This window comes from Pinus tabuliformis, chromosome 3_1 (assembly GCF_031772625.1).
Source record: "Pinus tabuliformis cultivar Carrire ecotype Pingquan chromosome 3_1, CPIR1, whole genome shotgun sequence".
Classification (NCBI taxonomy): domain Eukaryota; kingdom Viridiplantae; phylum Streptophyta; class Pinopsida; order Pinales; family Pinaceae; genus Pinus; species Pinus tabuliformis.
Window position 1 is genome coordinate 807350617 of NC_142301.1, and position 24386 is coordinate 807375002.

Here is a 24386-nt window from a genome sequence, read left to right on the forward strand (position 1 = left end):
CACATCCATCTATTCTACCTCAAAATCAAAAGCAACAGCAACAGATAAAAGTAATCTAATAGAAGTTACCTTGGCAACAGGAGAAAAAATATCACCAAAATCAATTCCCGACACCTGGGAATAACCTTTTGCTACCAACCGAGCTTTGTATTTCTCCACTTTTCCTTCTGCATTTGTCTTCTTTTTGAACACCCATTTGCTGCCAATGGGTTTCCTTCTAGCCGATAACTCCACCAGATCCCAAGCCTCATTTTTGTGCAAAGATGCCATTTCATCAACCATGGCCTCTTTCCAAAGTTTTCCATCCTCTGAATCCACTGCTTCCTTCACAGTTCTGGGATCATCATCAGTAACAGACAAAGAAAAATTTGAATAGAAAGCAGATGGACTATACCTTTCTGGCTGCCTTCTTTCTCGAACTGATCTTCTTAGACCCGGAGTTTGTGGCTCTTCATCTTCTGATTCCTCCTCTACTGTAGAGTCTGATTCTTCCTCCTTTAGCTCAAACTCTATCTTCTCAGGTTCCTTTGGTTGGACTTCATGTTTAATAACATCTTTCACCTCTCTAAACACCACATCTCGGTTGTACACAACCTTCCTTGTTATTGGGTTCCAAAGCTTATAACCCTTTAAGCCATCCTTATACCCAATAAAGATGCACTTTTCAGATTTACTATCCAACTTGGTTTGTTTCTCCTTTGGAACATGTACATATGCATCACATCCAAATACCCTCAGATGTGAAAGAGAGGGTTTCTTACCAGTCCATACCTCTTGTGGAGTCTTATCCTCCAACGTTGATGAAGGTGACCTGTTGACCAGCTAACATGCAATATCCACCGCCTCTGCCCAGAATTCCTGTCCTAACCCGGCACCACTGAGCATGCTTCTTGCCCTTTCCATCAACGTCTTATTCATTCTTTCTGCAACTCCATTTCGTTGAGGTGTATATGGAGTAGTCTTCTGTCGTGCTATACCACACTTCTTATAGAATTCTTCAAATTCCTTGCTGCAAAACTCTCCACCATTATCTGTCCTCAGCACGTTTATCTTTTTCTCTATCTGATTTTCCACGAGAGCCTTAAATTCTTTAAACCTATCAAAGGCTTCAGATTTCTTCTTAAGGAAATATATCCATGTATTCCTGGAGAAGTCATCTATAAATGATACATAGTACACAGACTTACCCAGTGATGGAACCTTCACAGGTCCAAACACATCACTGTGCACAAGTTCTAATATCTGTTTCGCCCTCTTACTCCCAGAGGGGAAACTCACCCGATTCTAATTCCCATATACACAATTTTCACAGAAATCAAAATTCAGAGAGCTATTACTCATACCTTCTACCATACCTTTACTGTGAAGTATTCGAAGGCCCTTCTCTCCAATATGTCCAAGCCTTTGATGCCACAACATGGTCTTCTCTCCAGAGACCACTAGATTTTCTGCTCCACTTTCAGGAACCACAAAGCTGTTGCACCCATAATAGTGCTACCATGCAGCTTGTACAGAGTTCCAATCCGAACTCCCCGCATCAATACTAGTGCTCCTCGAACCATCTTGCAGGTATCCTTCTCGAACACTGTTTTTACACCTGCATCATCCAACTTGCTTAGAGAAATCAGATTTCTGGCTAATGCAGGAATATGCAGAACACCCGGAAGTGTTCTAACCCTTCCACCTTGCAGCTTCAACTTTACTTTTCCGTGACCAATGATTCTAGCCTTCCTATCATCCCCCAAGAAGACATCACCACCATCATATTTCTCATACTCGCAGAACCACTGTCTATGGGGAGTGAAGTGAAAGGATGCACCTGAGTCAATCAACCATGCCTCATGATCTACATGTGTACTTGAAGAAGCCAAGTACACATCCCCACCTTCATCTGAGGTGGTTTTCGCCTCTGCAGAAGGAGAATCATCAGATCCCTTTCCTTTATCAGGAGCTTAGATTTACAGTCCATTTTGTAGTGCCCTTCCTTTCCGCATTTCCAGCACACCACCTTTACAGATTTTCCTGGAGATTTAGATCTCCCTCTAGATTTAGATCTCCCACTCGATGACTTATTTTTGTTTCTGTTTTGGGACCATCCTCGTACAGACAAGGCATCACCATTCTGGCTCTCCATATTTTTCCGTCTCATCTCCTCCGTCAGCGAGGATGAGACTATTTCATCAAACTGCAAGGCAGTTGCATTGCTACCTATTGTAATAACTAGACTATCCCACGAATCTGGTAGAGAACACAATAAACTGATGCACTTATCTTCATCTGAAATTTTAATATCAACAGATGCTAACTGACTTACCACAATATTAAATGCATTCAGATGCTCTGTCACCAAGTCTCCATCTTTCATCCTCATGTTATACAGCTTTTTCCGCAGGAACAGTTTATTCACCAGAGACTTAGATTGGTACAAAGTCCCTAACTTGTCGCACAAAGCCTTTGCCATAGCTTCCCCTAATACATTCAGCAATATTGAATTTGAGACACACAATCGTATTGTGCTCTTTGCCTTCCGATCCAACTTCTTCCATTCTTCATCGGACACTCCCGTTGGTTTAGTCCCCGGATCTACCATGATCCGCTGATCTTTATCCACCAACATATCCTCCATCTTGAGTTTCCACAACTCAAAACTCTGACCATTATATTTCTCGATCTCTATCTTTCCACTTCTTGCCATCTTCTTTCACCACCAGAATCGATCTCGCAGATCTCCCACTGAATAGGGTCTACCACAAGCCCGAGTGAAACCCCTCAGCAATAAAGGCGTGCCCTTGAAGCCAAAACAGCTATGATACCAAATGTAGGTTTTAACCCCGTACAGAAATTACCTGCATACGATTTCTAAAACACAGAAAATAAACAATGCGAGAGCATAACACATATACACAGAGATTTCCCCTGGATCCCAAAACCGGGCTACCAGCTTGATTTTTCATTATGTTCCTTTCAATGTTATAATACATATTTATACATGCCGAGGCATCCAATACCATGGACCGAAAAACCATCACATCCAATACCATGGACCGAAAACCATCGCGTCCAAAAAACATGTGTGAAAATCATGCACAAACCATAGGTGGGTTCACCCATCCTAACATATGGTCCAAAACCAAAATTTTCCGGGGCACTGCCCCAGGACCCATAAAGTGGGGTTACGAGTACACCTCAAACCCCCTGTGACCCCCCACCCCCCCCCCCCCCCCCGCTACACAATCGGCACCCCCCTCTAAACCCCGGGTTAACTACGTGGGCTAGTCGTGGAAAGAATATAACACAACACAACACATGTTACATCAATACCACTGTAGACATCTGCATAAATTGTGGGAGATATAGTTGTGCAAATAATGGCAATCAAAAGGAAATGGACATAACCTCATAAGCTTAAACTTAAACAGAACCACCTTAACGGTAGTGACCTCCCCACTCTTCACCGTTAACCTGGCCTCCCTCTCGACGGACTCAATCCTCTGCCACTCTCTCAGCGCCCTGGCCCGCATCTCCTCCTGTGCGAGTTGCTAGACTTTCTCCAAGATCACGTCCTCATCATCCTTGTAGCCATAATAACTTGCATCATTTCACTTGTAAATCTCATATGCCTCGGGGTTTTATTGAATAGCTCTTTGAGGACGGCTAGGAATTTCACAGCCCCAAAGTATCTCTAACCGAGGCTATCCTAATTCGCATTCAACTACATGACAAGGGATCCCCTAATTCGTATCTAACTACACGACAAGAGATCCCTCACATTCCCGTCCCTCAAATGGCAGAAATAAACAGTGATGACCGGAAATTACACAGAGGAGAGGTATTGCTCGGCCTAGATAGTAGCAGTACCCAGTGCCCACTATAGATTCAGTTTTAACTTTCGGTCTCACTGTGGGTCAAAGGCTTTGATCGTACTATTGAACATGCATTTAATATGTTGTACATTGCCTTGGCTCTTTTGTTCATAAAATATAGAGAAAGTGGCAACAAATAGTGGACAAAACGAGATTCACATGGATATAGTGAAGCCAGAGTTAAACTCATCTTGCCGCTGGTGCAAAATGGTAGCAGGGACAACACTGTGCACATCCACCTAGTTTCCTTTCAAGTCTATCATCTTGGCCCCTACTTTGGCATAATTAGGGCCACCAAGCTCTACGATCTGAGCTTCCCAATGCTCCTTTTCCCTAATCATCTTGTTGATCTCGTCATTGAGGTTTGGGAGGCAATGTTCACCGAGGTCCATGTTCTGAATCTCCATGACCTTCCGTCCAATCTCTCGTATTATCTGCTGCCTCCATTTGTGTGCCTCTGCGAGATCACGACATTCTGAGGCCAGGAACAAGCGCCTCTCCCTGGGTTTATGTCAAGAACCTGTTCATCATAGACTGCGCCTCTATGCGCCTTCTCTTCGTTATAGGCGATTCTTCCCCAAAATTCGAGAGCCTACAGTCTGATCTATTATGTTTAAAGCCCTAAGCCCTCCTTGCCCAGAACTTCACAAAATAACTAGAAGGTATGAGCAGATTTCATTGAATAGGTAAATCGTATGCTTAAAAAGGCAAGAGTAGGGGTTAGAATTTGGAATTTGGATCTATATGTTTCCCGTCAAGAACCTTTTCTCTCGAAGAAATTAAAAAATTACCTTTCAATTACATTAAAAATCCATTTTAAATAAAAGCAATAAAAAAAAAAAAAAAAAATTAATACATAATATTCTTTATATATTAATTAATAATTTCGACCATCACTAATGGAATGATTTCATTCAAATTAATTTGATTGATGTAGAAAATAATTATTTTTTTTGAGAAAAAATATAATCTTAAATTGGATACAATTGCCTATAAATAGAATAAATAAAACAATAAAACACTTTAAATACATTTCTTTTTAAAATGAATTTTGCGTTTTTTACCATATCAAAATTCTAATTTGAATAAACAACCACTTAAAGAGATAAAAAACTGGAGTTTTTGGGGCAACCATGAGTCTGTCCTTCGAACCTCCACCACTTGCAATATTTTACACTATTCAAGAAACAACCAACTTGATGAACAGAGGATGAAAACACTGCTACAGCCACTTTCTTGAGAATAAAAGAATAAATATACACAAAATCAAAGATCTTTAATATATTAATAATTATCACACTAATTTTTACATTTTAATCCTTTAGGTAAATTTTACATGCAATCTATACAATTAACACATTATATACAAATTACATTAAAAACGAAAGTAATTAACACATTCTGCATTAATCATCTCATTCCATCTTAGTTATTTTTTAGAGTATAAATCAAATTTCTTCTATAATTCTGTTGAATCGAAATAAGATAAATGTGCCTTATGCCACTCCCTCAGTTAAAACCCAAAATCATGATTGAATTAATTGTATCGTTTGTTGTGCATATGCTACTAGTAAATGATACATAAATTTATTGTTTTCACTGAGATATCAAGATTCATTAGAATGCATCTCCAAACTTTGTTAGAAAGATACAGTTTGCACTAAAATTTGAAACTTTTGGAAAGTGCAATAACATATTTCCAATTAAATTCACAAGACTAAACAATTAAATGGACCATGGCCAATCCATTGAAGCAAGAGTTGAGGATTTTCTTTCTCGGATGACTATGGATGAGAAAATTGGGCAGATTACTTAGACTGAGTGTGGGGCAGCCAGCCCTGATGATGTAATTGAGAAGTTTGGAAATGGCACATCCATGGGTCCCTATTCGCTCTTTGTTTGAATTTTCTTTACATTTTACAGGAATCTCTAGGTCATTTCTTTCATATTGTCTTTCAAAGAAGCTTCATACCTATGTCCATGTTTTGAAATGTCTTCAACACCTAGAAATAAAAGAGCTTCCTTTCGGGGAGCACTTTCTATCATTAGAAATCCAAACCATAGAGCAAGGTTATCTAGAAAAGAGGAAATTAAAGGACGCATATAATTTAGAATGTGCATTTCTGAGGATCCAAAATTGTTTGGGCAAAAGCACACTCCACATTTTGCAGAAATGGCCTGAGTGGAATTCCACCTTAGACGAAAGCTAGATAGAATTCGTGAAGCAGGGCTGACAAAGAGGTTGGCCATTATAGGGCCCTCCCCGAACTTTGAAAACCTATGTTGGTTTGACCATTGTCGTAATCCTCCTATCTAACATACAATGCAATCCTATTCTAGTCATTTGTTATACCAACCATGCACTAAATTAGTTCCTGGAATCCATTTATTCTGTAGATAAAAATATTGTTCGAATCAGTGGCAATTCAAAAATTCAATGTTGAAGCCAAGGTTGAATGTTCTTTCTGGAAGACTTCATGATAGAGACAATGAATTAATGTGTACCAATGTGCAAGAGAAAATCAACAAGTGTTCAACTTGTCTGAGAGGTATGGTAGAAAGGGACGAGAGATGAACTAGTGGTCGATAAAGGCGACGAGAAATTTAAAGGGAAGCAGAAAGTGTCGAATAAATCTTCTTCAGCATAGATATCTCTAGACAACATACTTAGTTCCCAGTATTTATGGTTGTTTCCCCAAAAATCAAGGATCAAGCTACATAATCATTAAACACATATTTCATTAAATTTGGAATTAAATAGTGGATCTAGAATTTCAAAATAACAAAGAAACTCAATTCTAGTGAAGTGCTTGTAATAATGTTTTTCCAATTTTAATGAAATATGTGTTATTAGTTGTAGAAAGCCAATGAAAAGGTCGAGGAGGAACTGCACAATCTATCTGAGAGATACAAAGAAATATGTGATGGGCTACTTCAACATGATCATAAGCCCAGCCTCAAAATTTTAAGAAAAGCAAAAGTTGTGGGAATGACAACCACTGGGGTTGCTCAAAATTATGTCCTCCTCTAAGCATTGCAAGCATAAATAGTGGTGATACAACACATCGTCAAGGTTTTGGAGGCCTGTGTTCTTCCCTGCTTCAACTCCTTCACTCAACATCTCATTCTCCTCGGTAATCAGTTAGAGTTTTGTCCTTTTGTTGCGGAATATGAATTACGCACGAAATACAAATTAGACATCTCCCTCTTTGAGAGATTGATAAGCAAAGGGATCGAGCATGTGACCCTAAGATGCCAAAGAAGAATGAGGCCTGCAATTTCAAGATTAATATCTAATATCTATCCTTCATTGTAGGGATTGATAAGCAGAGAGATCAAGCATGAAACCCTAAGATGCCAAAGAAGAATGAGGCCTGCAATTTCAAGATTAATATATGATCTCTATCCTTCATTGCAGGACCACAACAATGTGAGAAAGTATGAAAACATCAGAGTTAGAAGTGATGTGTTTTTCTTAAATCATAAAGCCATGGAATCCTAGGTATCGAACAACAACAACAAGATTAATGTAAATGAAGCGCGACTTGCAGTAACATGTACATAGGATTTCATTTAATGTTTAATTGGCTATACAGAAACTGCAGACAAAGATAGGCAACTGTAGGCTTTCATATGGGATTGAATTGGTAGATGGAAAATAAATTGAAAATAAATGGACGTAATGATGTTTTGGAAAAAAATTGAAACGTCAAAAATACGGGTTACAACGTTTCAAGCATGTCATGAAAAACGGACATCCACAAATTCTAGACGTCAAATACGGGAAAAATGCCCTATGACTGGAAAAATGTACGTCAAATTCCATCCCTGGGTGGGAGTGATTCTCAACAGGCATCATTAATTAATGGTTCCTTTTCTCATTACAAATTTGATGTGTTTGGCGCAAACGAAGATGATGTATTATTGTGTAACCGATTTGTGGGTGGTGGAACACTGTTTTTGGCTTTTGTTGAATTTCAAAATAATTTAATTTTAATTAAAGTTTTATATTTGATTTTGTTAATGAGAAGGAATTTTTCTTAATTTGGGCTTCTATTATTCATAATGATGAATGATAATTTTTCCGAATTAATCACAACAATGTTTTATGGGACTAAGGTCAACATTTTGAACCCTCAATTGTGGTTCATCATCAGGAAAAGGAATTTTATTATAAGATTATATGGTTTTAAAGTAATATTAGTGGGCAATTCACAATTTTAAAGTGTGAGTTGAGTAACATATAGATCTCATGGATGAGATTATGTCATTGAAAGAGCTTAGTGATGTTTATCTTTTTTCGACATATTAGATACCTAGCCTTCTCGAAAAATCTTAGTTGATTTTTCATTTGAGAATCAATAATCATGTATAGGAGTTTTTAAGTTTGAATAATATTAAATGGGATTTAAAATTTTAAGTAAGTTTGGAGTTATTGGATGTTTAATTGAGTTAATGAAAGAAAAGTGGTGTTATTATTCCTTCTAAGGTTTAAGTCTTTAAGTGATATATTTATTCTTGTGTTTGTGCCTATATGTATAGGTGTGTGAAAAAATAGTATATAAGACATAGGTAACTTTGGTAGAATAGATACTCCCAATAGGATTCAAAACAATTTCAAAAAAATCTAGGAGTGTTATATTCATAATATACTTTCAAACTACAAAAATAACTTGATATTATAACCTTGATAATAAAAAATGCAAATATGCAAGAAAAGTTAAGTCTTCAACTAAAGGAACTATGTCATCTACTAATTAACCAACATTTCTCCTTGTAGGTATTCTTCATAATATATGTGACCCAGCTATAAGCCCACTCCCATTTTGGATAATTTATCAACCTTTAAATTGAATTCCTATCAATGTGATCAAAGGATATAACCTTGAAGATTTTAATAATCCTCATAACTCCAATCATTTGTTGACCTAATAAAGAAGTTTTTAAGGAAGTATAACCTTTCAACCAATATATAACAACTTCTAAATCCCCTATCACTTCTATGTTTATATTGTTGAAAAAATTAAAGTGATTAAAATAAACCACTAATTCATATTATTGTAGTACTTGTTAGGTAGTGATATTTTCGTTCCTAGACTAAATTGGTCATTCGCGTTAGTCATTTTTAGTTGTATTACTTCTTAGCTAGTCATCTAGAGTGTAACCCACTAGACACAATACCCATGTTCTCCCCATGTTACATTTGGTTGGGACAGACAGATCCCCAAAACATTCTTAGTGCTTGGGATCTCCCGCATGAGTAGGTTTCCCACAACGAGTGTCCAGGCAGGCCTAAGCTTCGGCGCTTCTCATAAGGGAACACCAAGAGGATGTTCCAAAACACCAATATGTATGGTAAGTTGTCGAGACCCCCTCCTCCCATACTACAAGTAGGCCATTTTTTAGCACCTTGATCCAAGTTAACTAATACAAATTAGTTCAGTTGGGTTAGTCCATCCATCTCCAAAGCCCCATCCTGAACTCTGACTTCTATTATTTTCACCAGGTCTATGGTCTAGATCTCATCACCATTCTATCTAATGGAAAGGGAATAATGGGAAATATCTAAATATTTTTCTCTATATTTTTCTCATATTCTCATGGTTACTGACGAAGGGAGACTAAACTATGTCAATTTGATTGTTCCGAGGAAATTCCCACATCATCGAGAAGAGCTATTCAGGATTTAGGTTCTTACCAGGTAAGGCTGAATGAACCTGTGGTAAATCGATTGGGCATTACCAGCAACATGAGAGTCTGTGTGGGTAAGTGGCCATATCCCCATTGTGAGCACTATGATGAGGTAAGCCCAAATTCTGCAGGGTCAGATGAATCACATTCTTCATAGGATGATATAAAGTAGAGATTATTTTCTATGAACATGTTAATTCCTTCCATGATTCCTTTAATTAGAGACGAAGTTCAACCAATAGGTGATGAGTTTCAATCGACCAAATAGGATGAGGTGGTAGGTACTGACCAAGATAGAGTCGAAACATCAACACCTCAAACGGTATATCCATTGGCAACTAATTGTACCATAAGAAAGGTCATGTCTCTATATGAGGTCCCACAACTGTTGATAGGAGAGGTTCCACTAAGAAAGCAATATAGCTATTCAAGATTCATCTCCCCACGTGCCCAGGTGTAAGGTTGTTGCATGAGCCCGTGGAGATCCTCGTGGGAGACTTAATTTTCACCTATATTGTCGTGGACGAGAATGGGGGGGTTCAACCACATAGGTGTTTTGTTTGCACTATCAGGTAGGACTATCAGGTAGTTGTGTTAGGTCAATAAGTGTTAGGTCGTAAGTGAGCCATATCCCCTTGGATTTCTTTGAGGTCGAGCGAGCCAGAGCTTTTCCATATGGTTGTTTGGATAGCCAAATGTGTTGTTCCCCATGAAGTTAGTGAGGTTCAACAAAACAAATAGGAGAGGCTTTTAGTAACCTCATAGTTGATGAGGTGGTTAAACTAAACTATCCACCATGAAAGGGTACCATGAGAGCAGTTATGGTTGAGAGTTATGCAAACATAAATTCCTTCCTGCCTACTGTTATGGTCCGTTATGCGAACCCCTCCTTCCTTGTAAATAGTTAGCATGATAGTTACTCCAGCAGATCCCTCTCATTTCACATTTTTCCATAGTGTCAAAACCTAATTTTGAGTGGTTCAATGAGGAAATCCCACATTGGCGATATCAAATGGGAAAACTAGCATTTCCGGGGGTTTCCATAATAGTGGTAGGATGCCTTCGATTGAGAGGCTCGACGAAACTTGCATCGAGATGTTGAACTTTCCCCATCCAACTATGATGGTCGAAAACCAAAATGTAAACCCATCCTTCCTTCCTTACTTCTAGCTGTAGGGTTTCAACCCGTCAAGTGTTATATGGAGGGAGGTCGGAGGCTTGTCAGAGCCATTAAGGGTGTCCTATTGATTTATGAGGGTTTCACCCCGTGTTAAGGTGTGTATCTATGTAAGAGGATGGTTTCAAACCCATTCAGTGTGTCTAATGTGCCATATGATATTATTATTTTTCATAGTCTCCACATCAAAGCCAATTTACATCGCTGATAAGTATCTCCTTGGCCTATGCATAAGAAACCCATACTATATATGTTAGGGATGTGTGTACTCCTCCTATGTGTGTGTGGATGTTGCTCTAAACTTTTGTGATAGGCAGATATGGAGCTTACCCAATATCTACATTTTACTCATCTTCCATTAAGGGACAACAATAAGCTGCTATGGCATAAAAGAAGGCATAAAATAAGCTAAGCACCAACAAGGGGTGCAAACAAGTTCATACAACATATAGCATTAGCCAATTGGGATGATGTTACCACTACTAGTTGATTAGATTCAACCAAGAATTCCTTCCTGCTAGCTAAGGTTTGCAATGCAAACCTCTTCTCATCCTTACAACTATGATGAAAAGAATCCATCAGTGGGACTAGATAATCTTATCTTAAATCAAAACCCTTATCATTTGGCATGATAGCTAAGGAGTGCCACAACATGCCAAGGAATGAAAAGGTGTGCTAACACATGGCAGACAGTGTCAATGGATGGTGAGGAGTGTTAGGGAGAGTCAGGGGAACACAAGGGAGAACTAGGTCAAAATGCTTGGAAATGAACAAATAAGAGTGTGTGCCAAGGAGTGTCAGTGAATTCTAGGTGTCCCAAGGATGAAGTGTTTTAAGAGAAGTTCAGAATAGGACTGGCAGGAGGCAAGCCTATGGTTGTGATAAGGAGTGGACAAAGCAATTTTAGAGAAAGGGAGACTTCGGGTTGGGCACAATATTGTTTTGCTAATGAATTGGATGAGTTCCCAAGTCGCAAAAAAAGTAATGTGTGAGGGTGTTAGTGTTAGTCAGTTCAGCCTGTCACCGGTGATCAAATATGCTCTTACAAGGTGTTGTTAGGGTGTCAAGTAAATTTTTTATCATTTCAGTGAGTCTTCAAATAAAAATTTGGTCACTGGCTAGTGTGTCTAGGGCCATTTCCACTCTCTCAAGAATTTCATATGCCAATCAATTTCATCACTCAGTTGATTCTACCATCATGAAAACATCATTAATATCACTTCAGTCACATCACCATGGTCTCCATTCAGCTCAGTGTCACCATTAGGTCACTAGGGTTAAGGTCACAAAATCAGTCATTTCATGTATAAATCTGGCAAATGAGGAGTAGCAATAGGTAAATTTGTTCAATAACACTTGATTTCAAATATAATCTATGTTTTTAGATGTAATAATGTTCCTAAGGTTATAAAGTTACAAGAATAGGTCCTAAGGCTACAAAACTCAAAAAGAAAGTGAATTGGTGAGGTGGGCCATCCTACCTCATTAATCACTTAGACACCAAAAGCAAATTATAAAATCACATGGAGGAGCTCATTCACACTCATTTGCACTTGTCTACCATCCTAGCATCGATCCCCCCCTCTCCTTTGCAAAAAATTGTGATTCCATAGCCCTCACTGGCAAAAATTGACTATCGTTGCGCACAGAGAGCCTTCGCTGCGCACCTGGACAACACACTGCACACAGGAAGCCTTCGCTGCACACGGGGCAGAGTTGTCCAAAATTGTTGTTTGACCACCAAAATTCATTTTTCAAAGCTCCTCTTCAGTCATTTCATCCTCCAGGCTCTATAACAAGTAAGTTTAATCATTTTCATGCCCTCCTTTGCCTCATATGTCAAGAAAATGATCAAATACTTCTTCTTCTAGGGTTTACATGATTTTCATGGTTTTGATCCTCAAATGATGAGTTTTTTCCATAAACCCTATATTCCTTGTCCCTACACCTCTGTTTGCAGCTAATACGCCATTTCCATCCATCACAAAGCCTTATCCCCTCATTTTCTATCATTTTCCTCTAAACCTTAATCTACCTTATCTCTTTCTAAGATAGGCCTATGTTTTGGCCTTTTCCACCCCCTCCCCTCACTCATTTCCCAAAATTCCTTTTCCCTCTACTCACTAACATCATCCCCTACCCTCCTAAATTTCCTTACAAATTTAGGCAACTCCTAAATCCATCATACCACCTCATTCCCTCACAGCAGCAAATTTCACTGTTTTTGCTTGCCTTTCACCTAGGGTTTGAAGTATGGAGCTTGACTCATCACCATCAAAGAAGAGAAAGTACAACAAGGGGGAAGATATTGAGGTTTGAGCCCTCTAATTGCAATGAAATCACCTCCTCCCAATTTGTCATGAAATTCTTTGAAGATGTCAATTGTTTAGGGTTTTGTCAAAGAGTGCAGGAAGTAGGTTACCATGAGCATCTCACAGGTATATTTGCCCTTACCTTGAAGGAAGACAAGATCACCATTGCAAAGACTGATTTCATGTTTTTAGTGGATTTGATGCAGGAGTATTCACCCAAGAGAAAATCATTCTAGTTAAGTAGACATAGGGGGTCATGTAGCTTTAGAGAAGTAGTTTCCTAAGCCTCAAGTTAATGCAATATTTAGGCCTTTAAGTGATTTAATTAGATAATGAAGGAAATTGTAAGTGCTCTCGAATAAATGAGGACATGAGTAGGAGTAATGAAAAAAGAGTTCAAAATCAAATGTAACTCTTTAAACATTCCATGATTCAAGGGACAAGAGAGAGACTTTAGGAATTAATTAGAAGTGGACATAATGGACAGAAGATTTAGGAGTCGGTTCAGTAGATATAGGAGTCGAACCAGGATAGTTTAACAGAACTCCTGGCATATATGTAAGCCTACGGGCAGAGTCAAAGGGGAAGAGGCCACTGATAGTTGAAAATCAGGCCTGTGCGAGACCGAGGAGTCTCGAATGTAATCTTTGCTTTTACATTAATATATGCAGAGTTTGTTCCTGACTGTGTCAGTGCATTGGGGAGTATTTCATGAATGAATTACTGTGAATTCGTAGGCTCTGCAATAGGTTGCAGGCAGAATTCTGAAGGACGCATAGGAACGGAGTGATTCAGAGGAATCACAATGGAACATTGAATCCAATTGAAGAAGCAGAGTAAAACTCTGGAGAGAAATAGCGAAGGGAGATTTCGCATAAAAGCAAGCTTTGAGAAAGTTGAGCGGCGGAAGCAGACAGCAGCGTTCTGAAGAACTGCACAGAGCAAAAGAACGAGACAGAGAGTTATAATGGATCTTTGAATCCATTCAAAGGAGCAATTAAAGTCCAAAAGGACAGTGATTGAAGGAGTACGCAGAGTTAAGCTCAAACGAGAATGAATTGAGCAGCAGAAGAACAGAAAGCCGAAACCTTGTGAAAACCCAAAGACCACAGGAAACATTGAAAATGGCAGAAAAATTCTAAGTAAAAGGAACGAGCGGAAGGGTGAAGATTGATGCTCAGGAACCATTAGATCTAGGAAGATCAACGGCTGAGATCGAATCGGGACTAGAATATCGCATCGCACCAGTTCAGTGGAAGAGGAACCGGCCTATGGAACTGTCGAGCTCCAATAGGACGATATAACCGGACCCGAAGCTCCATAATAGCGGATTTAAATCCCTATCGGGTCCGAGAATATAATCGCATCGGAACTTCATGCGATGAAGAGAAGCGTCGTTAGCCGATGATCAGAGGTAAAAGGTATCGGCAATCGAAGAAGGCGGAGGTCGGAGCGATAGTGCGAAGAACCAGTGGTGAACCGGACCCGATGATATTTATAGTCGCGGTTGTAATAGATTTGAGTTCTGTTGTATATGGCCTGGAGCAGGATTTCCTTTGTATCCCATATTTCGTGTGTTTGGAATAAGTTGTTGTGCCGGGCCTTTTAAGGCTAGAACATAGATTTAACGACTCTGATAGTCACATGTCGGAGTCGGAGGGGTGACGAACCACATATGTGGTAAGGCTAGGGAGAATGCGATGGCCGATTGCAATGAGGTTTAACCTTGAGGATTGTGCAGAATCCATATAAAAGCGGAGAAAGGTATGTTATGTGTATAAGTTCCTTTGTAAATCGGTTATAAAGGGATTAAGTGCTGATATGTAATAATGTGTGTTAATATATATAACTAAGGTTATGAGAGGTGGCTATGTGCATACGGTTAAAGGGATATGTAAAGGTGCATTGTTGAAGGGTTTTTAATTCCGATAGAAGAATTCTAAAGGAAGACTTTAACAAAGTCACAAATAAAGGCTTGAGGCGTGTTTAAAGGTTCTGATAGAGAGATTTGGCGGGGTGATTGTGTTCCGATACAAAGGAACTGTTATAGAGGGCCTTACCCATTCATGTATATTGAATATTTGACTCCATTGCAGAGTTAAATACCTGGGAGAGAAGTGTGGATGCATATTAATGCATACTATGGGTATGTGCGGGGGTAACCCGACACCATTAGTGGTATTAGAGCAGGTTTGTATCATAGCAGAATTGAAATCAAAGTGAGGAAAGATTTCTGCGAAAGGGATTTTGCACACAGAAGAAGATAATGTGCATGAATGAATGATAGAGACTACAGTGGGAGATTGTAGCAGTTCCAACAGAGGCTTGGAGTAGACAGGAATAGAGGATTCCTTGAAGGAAAGAGAAAGCAAGATTGCTTAATGCAAGTTCTGAAGGGAAGAGGACTTGGAGATAAAACAAAGAACAATCCATGGTGGAATGGTGAAACAAGATCATGCTGAGATCTTGAAGGTGAGATAATGTGTTCTATTTTAAATTGAGAATGTGTGTTTTTATATACTAATGCACAAGTGACAGCAAGAGAAGCTGTGAGAGGAGAACCAGATGTGTTCTTGAAGGCAGAGTAAGGAGAATAATCAGATAGAGAAGTGGCAGTAAACCTGAAGGATCCAACAAGATATTGGACAGAGAGGACAGCTGAAGTGTTCTCAAGAGAGAATGAGAGATTGCAGAAGCCTAGAAAGAGCAAAGGTGTTGCTCAAGAGGAGGTTCCAGATAGAGGACCGTGCTTACCAAAAGACTGAGTGAGGAGGGCTTAGTGAGGTAAGATTGCAGCAAGGAGGACTAGCTGTAGCAGAGGCTTATTGTAGATGAGTGAGGAGCTCATGAAGAAATAAGAGAAGAAGATGACTATTGATAGTCATAGCAGAGGTTCAGAGAGAAGCCACAGCAAAATAAAGATAAAGAAAGAGGATGCCAAAGCAGATGGCAAGAAGATGAGTCAAGAGGAAATTGACCAGGAGATTGCAGAGTTAAAAGAACAACTCAATGCATTAAGGAGAAAACTTGAGGAAAGCCATAGACTAAGTTAGGTCTTGAGGAAGAAGCTAGTGAAGTGGCATGAGATACAGAGAAGGCTACAGCAAAAGCAAGTGAAGTGGCTGATGGAAAAACTCAAGGAAGTTGAGTTGGAAATGGAAGAGTATGTTTGCGAACTAGAACAGGGAGAAATTCTGACAGAAAGTGAAGATGAAGACTTGAAGACTGAAACTTCAAGTGAGGCCAAGGGGTCACATGGTTTTAAATCTGACAATTTGTGTATGTTTGCAAGTGAAACATGTAAAGAAGGACAATTTGTTGATATTGTCATAAAGGAGGAATAAGACAAGCAGAATCTAAATTATGTTCTGGAAGAAGATGAGATAGATAGGTCTCATATACAGTTGGGGAAACATATCAAGCAACCAAGTGAAGAGCTTGAGGAGATTGAAGAGAAGACTATCAAATAATTTCTGAATCATATGAATGATTTAGAACAGCAAGGAGATATGATGGCTGAACCATCAAGTCAGACCATAGGGTCTTATGTTTTTAAAACTGATAGTTTGTGTATGATGGTAGATATTGCAGGAGAAAAGCAGCCTTTTGAAGATATCTTCAGAGGAGATGAAGATCTAGGAGCAAAAGGTGACAAAGAAAACTTTTCAGAAGAGGAGGAATTTGACTGCATGCAGAAGAAAAGGTCTATGGATGAGTCTATAGAAGCTGTCAGAAGTATGGAAGAGTATCTTTCAGAAGATAAAAACTATGAAGTAAAGGAGGATGAAGAATGTCTCTTAAATGAGAGAAGTAGTGACTTATTGCAGTAGAAAGAACTTAGGATTCGAGGTGATGATGAAACACTTGCAAAGAGTCACAGAGAAATCGCATCGCTGGAATATTTGCTAGAGAATTCAAAGTATGACAGTACGATTGCAGAAAAAGGAGTTCACTATAATGGACAAGAGCAGGAAGGCATCATTAGGATAGTTGGTGTGGAAGAGAGACTAATAGTTCTCATGAATTCTTTTGAGAGTTCAACTCAGCATACTGATGCGCTAACAAAGGAGAAAGAAACCGAGCATCAAACTAAATTGTTGCCAAAGAAAAACAAGGCACAACAGCCTTGTGTTTTTAATTTTAACAAGTGCTTTGTGAGTGCGGGTTTTGTTGCAAATGTTGGAGGAGATTTGGCACAGCTAAGCCACTTAAAGATGAAAGAAGGAGATTTTGTGGCAGAATTCAATCCATGGAGTAGGGATGTTAAATCACTGGAGAGAGTGTTGAACAGTCGTGATTCAGTGCAAGAGGGTAAGGATGATAAGGAGGCAGCAAGCAAACCAAAAGTTGGAGCAAGCAAAGAAAAATTCAGCATAAGAGTCAGCAAAGCAACCAAGGCAAAAGATGAAGTAAGTAAAATAAACCAGTAGCTACAAAGAGAAAGTAACCAACAGCAAATTGAAGAACTAGTCGACAGCAGCAACAACCTAAAGCAAAGAGAAGGAAGCAGAAATATGAAGCAGAATATGAACCAGTCCAAAGATGTACTGGAAACAGAGATTGAAGAAATGTGGCAACTAATGATGAAGCAGTTCAAATGGAGGAAAATGGTAGCAGTAGCAAGCAAGATCAATTAGAACTTGAACCTGATTGACAAGAAGAAGAAGATGGAGCAAAAGACAGCAGAAGTGCAGCAGCAACAAGGGAACAAAGCATGTGGACAGTTACAGAACAAAGTATGGGATCCAGGAAGACCAAGACCAGAAGATACATGATCAGGAGATCATGAATAATTTCTACTTTGGGAGTCTGATGCAGGAGCATTCACCCAAGAGAAAATCGTTGTAATTAAGTAGACATAGGGGGTCATGTAGCTTTAGAGAAGTAGTTTCCTAAGTCTCAAGTTAATGTAATATTTAGGCCTTTAAGTGATTTAATTAGATAATGGAGGAAATTGTAAGTGCTCTCGAATAAATGAGGACATGAGTGGGAGTAATGACAAAAGAGTTCAAAATCAAATGTAACTCTTTAAACATTCCATGATTCGAGGGACAAGAGAGAGACTTTAGGAATTAATTAGAAGTGGACATAATGGACATAGGATTTAGGAGTCGGTTCAGTAGATATAGGAGTCGAACCAGGATAGTTCAACAGAACTCCTAACATATATGTAATCCTACGGGCAGAGTCAAAGGGGAAGAGGCCACTGATAGTTGAAAATCAGGCCTGTGCGAGACCGAGGAGTCTTGAATGTAATCTTTGCTTTTAAATTAATATATGCAGATTTTGTTCCTGACTGTGTCAGTGCATTAGGGAGTATTCCATGAATGAATTACTGTGAATTCGTAGGCTCTGCGATAGGTTGCAAGCAGAGATCTGAAGGACGCAAAGGAACGGAGTGATTCAGAGGAATCACAATGGAACATTGAATCCAATTGAATAAGCGAAGTAAAACACTGGAGAGAAATAGTGAAGGGAGATTTCGCATAAAAGCAAGCTTTGAGAAAGTTGAGCGGCGGAAGCAGACAACAGTGTTCTGAAGAATTACATAGAGCAGAAGAACGAGACAGAGAGTTATAGTGGATCTTTGAATCCATTCAAAGGAGCAATTAAAGTCCAAAAGGACAGTGATTGAAGGAGTATGCAGAGTTAAGCTCAAACGAGAATGAATTGAGCAGCAGAAGAACGGAAAGCTGGAACCTTGTGAAAACCCAGAAACCACAGGAAACATTGAAAATGGCGGAAAAATTCTAAGTAAAAGGAACAAGCGGAAGGGTGAAGATTGATGCTCAGGAACCGTTAGATCTGGGAAGATCAACGGCTGAGATCAAATCGGGACTAGAATATCGCATCGCACCAGTTCAGTGGAAGAGGAACCGGCCTATGGAATTGCCGAGCTCTGATAGGACGATATAACCGGACCCGAAGCTCCATAATAATGGATTTAAATCACTATCGGGTCCGAGAATATAATTGCATCGAAACTTCATGCGATGAAGAGAAGCGCCATTAGCCGATGATCAGAAGTAAAAGGTATCGGCGATCAGAGAAGGAGGTCGGAGCGATAGTGCGGAGAGCCAGTGGTGAACCGGACCCGACGATATTTATAGTCGCGGTTGTAATAGATTTGAGTTCCGCTATATATGGCCTGGAGCGGGATTTCCTTTGTATTCCCGTATTCCGTGTGTTTGGAATAAGTTGTTGTGCCGAGCCTTTTAAGGCTAGAACATAGATTTAACGACTCTGATAGTCGCATATCAGAGTCGGAGGGGTGATGAACCACATATGTGGTAAGGCTGGGGAGAATGCGATGGCCGATTGCGATGAGGTTTAACCTCGGGGACTGTGTAGAATCCGTATAAAAGTGGAGAAAGGTATGTTATGTGTATAAGTTCCTTTGTAAATTGGTTATAAAGGGATTTAGCCCGATATGTAATAATGTGTGTTAATATATATATAACCAAGGTTATGAGAGGTGGTTATGTGCATACGGTTAAAGGGATATGTAAAGGTGCATTACTGAAGGGTTTTTAATTCCGATAAAAGAATTCTAAAGGAAGACTTTAACAAAGTCACAAACAAAGGCTTGAGGCCTGTTTAAAGGTTCCGATTGAGAGATTTGGCAGGGTGATTGTGTTCTGATACAAAGGAACTGTTATAGAGGGCCTTAACCATTCATGTATATTGAAGATTTGACTCCATTGCAGAGTTAAATACCTGGAAGAGAAGTGTGGATGCATATTAATGCATACTGTGGGTATGTGCGGGGGTAACCAGGCACCAAGATTCCATATCTCAAGCTACATGCATACCAAACCATGGTGAAAATTGGTTCAAAGGCATGAACCTAGACCTAGAAGAGTACGAACCCTACTTGAAATCACAATACAAAGGAGCTCACTCACATGTTTTCCCATTCAAATACTTGCTGGAGAGATATGCACCATTGATGAAGGTTGTCATGAAGTTATTCACATGTGAGGGTAGATTTTCCAGGCTATATCAATACCACATAAGACTGCTCATGCACTTTACAGCTGCCAAGTCTCTAAATTTGTCCAACTACTTGTATAGGGGCCTAACCAAAATGTCTAAAAGGGTGCAATTTAAATGAAAAGTGCATTATCCCAGCCTCTTTCACCATAACCTGATAAAGGTTATAGTACTTCATCAGTGGACAAAGAATAACATGACATGGGACACCTTCATTGAGGCAACCTTGAAAACGCATATAACCACTTCACCAAGACAACACCAAACCATGTCAGTACATCCCATGGAGGTGGGGTCATCAAGAAAACATGATGAGGTTTCCAAGGCACCTAGGCCTGAGGTGACTAAGACATATCAGAGAGGTAGAAGGCTTGTGTTTTCTCCTCAAATTGAGGAAGGGACCAAGCCTACTACATCAGCAGAACAAGGATCACCATCACATCATGAGGCTTCTTTGCATGATGAGGAGCCCATTGAGCATGAATTTGACCTAGTTGAATTGGAGGCACATGATGAGCATCAAACCCTGCAACAAGTCATCAAAGAGAAGGATTCTCAGATCATGGAGCTCAAGGACAATTTGGAAAGGGCCAAATTCATCATTTCATTCCTTGAGCAAGAAAACAGTCAACTTAAGGCAAAACAACTAGTCATGGAGAAAGAGCAATTCAAAGCCAAGAAACAAGAGATGAAAGGAAAGGAAGTGATGGAACATGAGGACATTGAGTAGCATGAAGGACATGTGGCAAGGAAGAGACCAAGGATAATGGGTCTTAGGAAGGCACTTCAAAGGGAAAGAGAACAAAAGCCACCAATGGAAGAATTGACCTTTGAAGATAGGATTTCCATGGAAATAAATGAGGACATGGATTTTTGGCTTGACAAAGTCAATTTCCACCTTGAGAAGCTCCTTGAAAAGGCCAACAGGGATAACAAGTTGCAAAAGAAAATGGCCATCCATTATTACACAAGGAATCAGGTTGCCAAGGTCAAAATCAAGTAGTTGAAGGAAAAACTCAAGGAAACCCTAATCAGCCAAGAGGAGAAGGGTAAGTTAGATTTGCTTGCTGATGCATCCATGATTGCATAACATACCTCATCAGGCATCTCTGGACAAATTTTGGGAGGATTTGGAGAAAATTTTGTGTTTTGGTGCAGACTGGTGCAAACTTGCAATTTTTTGGCAATTTTCTGTCTAGGAGCACAGCAAGCTCATGTTGTGCTTCTTCCTAGGGCTCCAAATGATGTAAAATCAGAATTTTTGGAAAGATTATGAACCCCCTCTCAAAACATATTTTCCCACTTTCCTGGTCGAGGGCTCAGTTTTTGAGAAATTTTCAAAAAAGAAGCCAAAAATCACCTTTATGCCCCTCTTATTCCATTTTGTTGCGCAGCTGGAGACACCTTGGGAGAATGGCCATATATCAGCCTAAAATGGGTCCTTTTGAGTGAAAAAATACTCTAAAGACGTATAAACTCTCTCGGATTTCCAGAACAGGCTTCAGATCTGAATTTGGACTTCAGAAAGGCACTCAAAAATGGCCTCCAACAGCTCACTGCGCACCTGGAAATTTCTGAGATTTTTGTAAAATTTTCACAGTGTAATTTTTTGTAATTCCTAGTTTGACTTTGGTAAAAGTCAAAAGGGTGAAGTAGATGAATGTGAGTGGTAAAATTAAATTTAAATCATGGGTGGTTAGTCTTTGTAAGTTGTTTTGATGTAAATTTGACCTTATTTATGAGAGAGGTTGGAGTCAAAGTTAATTGTAGAAGTTGTTTTTAACTTCCCTAGACATTAGGGTTTGGTTAGAACACCTCATGGAACAGTTCCTAGAGTCATGGATTTGACCCCTGAGAGTGGGGAGATGTTTTTTTGGTCTTTATGAATCAGTTTCTCAGTGATACAACGGGTTGGATTCCAGAGGAGAGAACTATTATAGCTTGTACTTAGACATTTTCTGGAAATCAAAGGACACAGTTTGCAACGATTATCTAGGAATTCATGTGCAATAAGTTTGTGATGTTGTTTTTTCTATGTTATAGCTTTATATGAAAGATATTAATCTTCTCTTTCCATTCATCAATTCTTCAATGATTTTCCTTACATTTTATAAACAGAATTCTTTGCATAAAGCTTTGTTTTGATGGAAAAATCATTATGTGTTACTTTCTTTCTTGCTTAATGAATTCATGTTTCATGCTCATTAAGACCTTTTTCTTCTTCTAAACACTACACTACACCGACAAACCCTAAGATCCATCACAAAAGTAATGCTACCTTGCTCCTTTATATCATCTGATGTAACCCTTTGATCCTCTAACCTAGCTACCTGGCTTTTCTCCCTTATCCAGCAATAAAACCCTAAATTTTCCAAAACCCACCTAAGCCTAGCTATCTAGCCTAAAATACTTTACATTCCAGTGATCTCTTGCCTTTGATTTCATAGAGAGAGCCCTCTCTGGTTTGGTAGGGCTAACTACCAAACTAAAAGCTTGGTCTGTGGTTACCTTCGTCGATCTCCTCATCAGCGTAGGAAATTGTGGAGGATAACAGAGGGCATGACAACTAGGGAGTGCCAAGGTGTTATAGTGAATATAAGGTTCCCAAGTCATGGAAAATGTAATGCTAGTTGTGAGGTCATGATTGCCAAGGTGTGTTAGGGAATGCTAGGGCATGCTAACATGTGCCAGATAGTACGAAGACATGTCAAACAAGCTAAGATGTGCCAAGTGCTAAGGCATGCCAAGATGTACAAGGGTGTGACAATGCATGCCAGGGACTGTCAAGGCAACAAAAGGGAGGAACAAGTTAAACTACAAGGAAATGAGCACATAATAGGGTTAATAAGTCATCAATTTACCTTTTCCATGAGGGGCATGCTAGGCACGCCAATACTAGGTGCCAATAGGTGCTAAGAGCTAAGTGTCAATGCATTCTAAGTGCCAAATCTTCCTCTGTTTATTCTCATCTAGTTTCCAATAATTGATCTCAAATAAATTTAATATTAAACCATGCCAAAGCATACCAAGTCATCTCAACGCATGCCAAACATGCTAAGACTTGCCAAGTTCCAACACGTGCCAAGTGCCAATGTGCGTCAGGGAGTGTGATGCATGCTATGAAGTGGCAGAGCATATCGAAGAGTGTGAAGGTGTCCTAGAGAGTGCTAATGCATGCTGAGGAATGTTAGGGAGTAATAGGAAAACACAAGGGAGCACTAGGTCAAAATGAATGGAATTGAATGAATATGTAGGTGTGTCGGGGAGTGTCAATGAGTGCTAGTTGTCATGCCAAGGAGGGAGTGAAAAGGTATGCTAAGCATAGGTAAGGCATGCCAGGGAATATCAGGGCATGTCAAGAAGTGCTAGAGTGTGCTAGGTAGTTCCGGGGTGTGCTAACATGTGCCAAATAGTGCCAAGGCATGCCAGGTGCTAAGACATGCTAGGATGTGCAGAGCGCCAGGGTATGCCAATATGCGTCAAGGAGTTTCAAGGCAACAAAAGGAATAACCAAGCTAAAATGTAAGGAAATGAACATACAAGAGGGTTAATAATTTGGGACTTTATATTTTTCAAAAGGGGCATGCTAGGCACACTAATAATATGTTCCAATACATGCCAAGTGCCAATGTGTGCCAAGTGCTAATGTTTGTCAATGCAATATTATGCCAAGGTGTTCCAGGGCATGCTAGGGACTACAGGGCATGCCAACACATGATAGGGGAGTGTTATGCTATGTTAGGGCATGCCAACATGTGCTTGGGCATCCTACTCATGACAAGATGTTCTAGGTACAAAGATGTTCCAAGACATGCAAGGTGCCAAGGAATGTTAGTGTACTGTTCCAAAGCATGTTAAGGTGTGCCATGAGTGTTGAGGAGTGCTAGGTCTCTCTCATTAATAAAATTGACAGAGCTTGATTATGTATTAAATAATATAGTTCCTACACACATTAGTGGAACTTTATTTAAAGGAAATTTGCTAGATAATAAACCTAATATAGATGAATCATGTGTTGACTCATAGGAAAACTATATTCTTATGACTTGAGGGAAATGATACACACTAATTACTTCTTAACAAATTGACTGACTATAACCATTATGACCTTGGACACATAATGAAAAAGACTCCACAACAATGGTCTTAAATCGTTATCTTTTGAAAAAAAATATAGTAACAAGTACATAGCGTCATCAAAAACTCATTGGAATGATCAATGATGATGAACATTTTTTTACCATCACCAAAAGTAACCAAAAAGAGAATTGGTGAGGGTCAATAAAAGATCGTCACTAGAAGTGTCACCAAAGAGAGAATTAGTGATGGGCCTTTAACGACCCTCACCAA